Source organism: Elephantulus edwardii, unplaced genomic scaffold, assembly GCF_000299155.1.
Source record: "Elephantulus edwardii isolate Elephantulus edwardi_28Jun2011 unplaced genomic scaffold, EleEdw1.0 scaffold00248, whole genome shotgun sequence".
Classification (NCBI taxonomy): domain Eukaryota; kingdom Metazoa; phylum Chordata; class Mammalia; order Macroscelidea; family Macroscelididae; genus Elephantulus; species Elephantulus edwardii.
In genome coordinates, this window is record NW_006399998.1 from 263,362 (window position 1) to 267,365 (window position 4,004).

Below are 4,004 nucleotides of genomic sequence, written 5' to 3' on the forward strand. Positions count from 1 at the left end.
TCCCTGCTCTGTTCTGATGACTGCCTCTTGGTCCAAGCATAGGTTTCACATTAGAACGATCAAGTGTTCTGGGATTCCCATTCTACTCAGAGTCAGCCACAGTTTGGTATGATCCACACAGTCAAATGCCTTTGCATAATCAATGAAACACAGATAGACATTTACCAAATGCTAGAGATGCAAAATATACAAAGCAAACTTTAACAAAACTGGAAAAAAAGAAATAGACAACACCACTATAATATTTGGAGACTTCAGTACATCACTCTGAAGAAAAGATAGAACTACCAGGAGCGGCATCCACTTCCTAAACAACGTAACTCTGGAAACACTATGAACTTTGGTAAATGACGACAGTTATAGAAAGTCTTAAGGCCTTTTATTTATAGGGTCGCTATCAGTTGTGCTCAACTCGATGGCAATCAGCAACAACAACAACAACCACCACCAGAAAGAAATTTTAAAAAGATGCTGAAGAATTAATCCACACAATTAGCCAACTCATTCTCATAGATACATACAGGCTAATGCATCCACAACCAGTGCAATATACCTTCTTCTCCACTGTGCATGGAATGTTCTCCAGAATAGATCACATTTTAGGTCACAAGGTAAGCATCAATAAATTAATAAACATAGAAATAATACAAAGCATCTTCTCAGATCACAATGCTACAAATCTAGAAATTAATAACAAGAGAATAAAGGAGAGAAAAACCATATATATGGAAGCTTCACAACACCTTTCTTGAACATGAGTGGGTACTAGAAGAAATAAAAAATGAAATTTAAAAGTTTCTTGAAAGAAATGACAATGAAAACGAAACTTACCAAAACCTGTAGGAAATAGCAAAAGCACCAAATATAGGTCAATTTATAGCAATAAGCAAACACATCAAAAGGGAAGAAAAATATAATTGACTCTCTAATCCAACATCTCCAAAAAAATGAAAAAGAACAGCAAGAAAACCCAAAACCCTCAAAAAAAAACCACGAAATTATAAAAATTAGAGCAAAAATAAATGAAATAGAATACAGAAAAGCAATTAAAACCATCAGCAAAACCAGGAGTTGGTTCTTCAAAAAAGGTCAGTAAAATCAACAAACCACTAGCAAAACTAATAAAGGAAAAGAAAGAAAAAACACATATAATCTGAATAAGAAATGAAAGCAGAAACGTCACAAAAGAACCAACTAAAATGAGAAGGTTAAGAATGGAATATTATGGGAGAAAATATACTCAAACAAATATGAAAGCCTAGAGGAAATAGAAAAATACTTAGAAACTAAGTATTTAGTTAAACTGACACAAACTGAAATTGAACACCTGAACAGAACCATTACAAAAGATGAAATTGAAAAGGAAATAAAACAACTTCCAGCCACGACAAGTCCTTGACTAGATGGCTTTACAAGTGAATTTTATCAAACATTCACAGAAGAACTTTGACCAATTCTACATAAAGTATTTCAGAAAATAGAAAAAGATGGAATTCTCCCAAACTCATTCTACGAAGCAAACATATCTTTGATTCCAAAGTCAGGTAAAGACACCACCAAAATAGAAAACTATAGGCCAATATCTCTCATGAATATAGATGCAAAAACCCTGAATAAAATCCTGGTCAATAGAATCCAACAGTATATAAAAAAATAATTCTTCATGACCAAGTGGGATTCATAACAGATATGCAAGGATGATCGAACATGAGAAAAACAGTCAGTGTAATTCATCACACTCACAAAGTAAAGAAAAAGAACCACATGATCCTATCAAATGATGTAGAAAAGGCCTTTGACAAAATTCAACACCCTTTCCTAATTCAAACACTAAAAAAAAAAAAAGGAATAGAGGGAAATTTCCTCAACATAGTAAATATATATATACACAAACCCAAGATCTAACATAGTTCTCAATGGAGAGAGATTTAAAGCATTCCCTTTGAGAACAGGAACTAGGCAAGAATGTCCACTATCAACTCTCCTATTCAATATTGTATTGGAAGTCTTAGCCATAGCAATAAAAGAAGCAAATAAGAGTTATCCAAATTGGCAAAGAGGAGGTAAAACTATTGTTATATGCAGATGATATGATAGTATATTTAGAAAACCCTAAAGACTCAGAAAGGAAACTATTGGACGTAGTTGACCAATTCAGCAAAGTAGCAGGATACAAGATCAACATACAAAAAAAAAAAATCTATTGGATATCTTTACAGTGACAAAGAGAATACAGAAATGCAGCTAAGAAAACAAAATTCATCACAGTAGCTAATCACAAGACTAAATACCTGGGAGTAAATCTAACTAGAAACACAAAACACCTATTCAAAGAAAATCACAAAACATTAGTACAAGAAACAAAAAGAGATCTGGAGAAATGGAAGAATATACCACACTCTTGAATAGGAAGACTCAATTTGGTGAAAATGACAATTCTACCAAAGGCAATCTACAAATTCAATGCAATCCCAATACAAATATCAATTCCATTCTTCAACAAGATGGCAAAGACAATTTCCAATTTCATCTGGAATGGAAAGAGACCCCCAAATAAGCAATGCACTCCTTAAAAAGAAAAACAAGGTAGGTAGGAGGCATCTCACTCCTTGATCTCAAATCATACAACACAGCTGTGAGGGTCAAGACAGCATGGTACAGGTACAGTGACAGAAACATAGATCAATGGAATGGAATTGGGAACCCAGAAATCAGCTCATCTACATATGGTCAACTGATTTTTTACAAGAAGATGAAATCAGTTAAGTGGGGAAATTACAGCCTCTTTAACAAATACTGTTGGCAAAATTGGAAAACTATCAGTAGAAAACTCAAGCAAGACCCACACCTCACACCATACAGAAAAACCAACTCAAAGTAGATCAAGGACCTAGGACTAAAACCAAAGACTATAAACCTCATTGGAGAAAAGCTTGGAAGAACTCTAGAAGTCCTAATCCACAACATGAATAATCTTCCAAACATCCTAAAAAACCTACAATCAGCAGAGAATAAAACAGATGAATGGGATCTACTAAGAATCAAATCTCTATGCACATCAAAAACTTCTCCAACAGGATAAAAAGGAAAGCTACAAACTGGGGAAAAATATTTGGTAATGACATGTCTGATGCGGGACTTATATTTAGAATTTATAGAATACTCCAACACCTCAACATGATAAAGGTGAACAACCCAATCACAAAATGGGCACAGGATATGAACAGACACTTCACCAAAGAAGACATTCAGATGGTGAAAAAAATACATGAAGAAATTGACAAAATCCATATCTTTAAAAGAGATGCAAATAAAAACAAAATCCAACATAATCTCACCCCAGTAACAATAGCCAAATTAAATAGACCAACAAACAACAAATGCTAGAGAAGTTGTGGAGAAACTAGAATCCTTATTCAGTGTTTGTGAGAGTGTAAGAGGGTGCAACCACGATGGACGGCAGTATGGCACTTTCTCAAAAAGTTGGAAATAGAAATACCATTTGACCCAGCAATTTCACTACTGGGAATATACCCTAAAGAAACCAGAACTTCCACTCAAATAGATATATGCACACCCATGTTTATTGCTGCATTGTTCACAATATCAAAGAGATGGAAGCAACCCAAGTACCCATGAACAAATGAATGGATAGAAAAGTTGTGGTGTATTCACACAATGGAATACTATGCAGCACTGAAAAAGGAACTAATAAAATATATGAGATGGGTGACTCTGGAGGATATTATGCTGAGTGAAATATCTCAGTCACAAAGGACAAATGCTGTATAATGCTACTGTTATAAAACAGGACTGACAGGGGAGTTGGGGAGAAACTAAGAAAAGAGTGGATAAATAATGAACACTGCATTGAAACAGATGAGGGAAAGAACTGTTTAAAAGGAATATATTAGGTACCAGTAGCCAGGAACTTAAAAGACATATTGCGATGGGAAAGTCTGCTGTTAGGGACCTCTCCAAAGTACTGAAGAGCAATGGTGTCT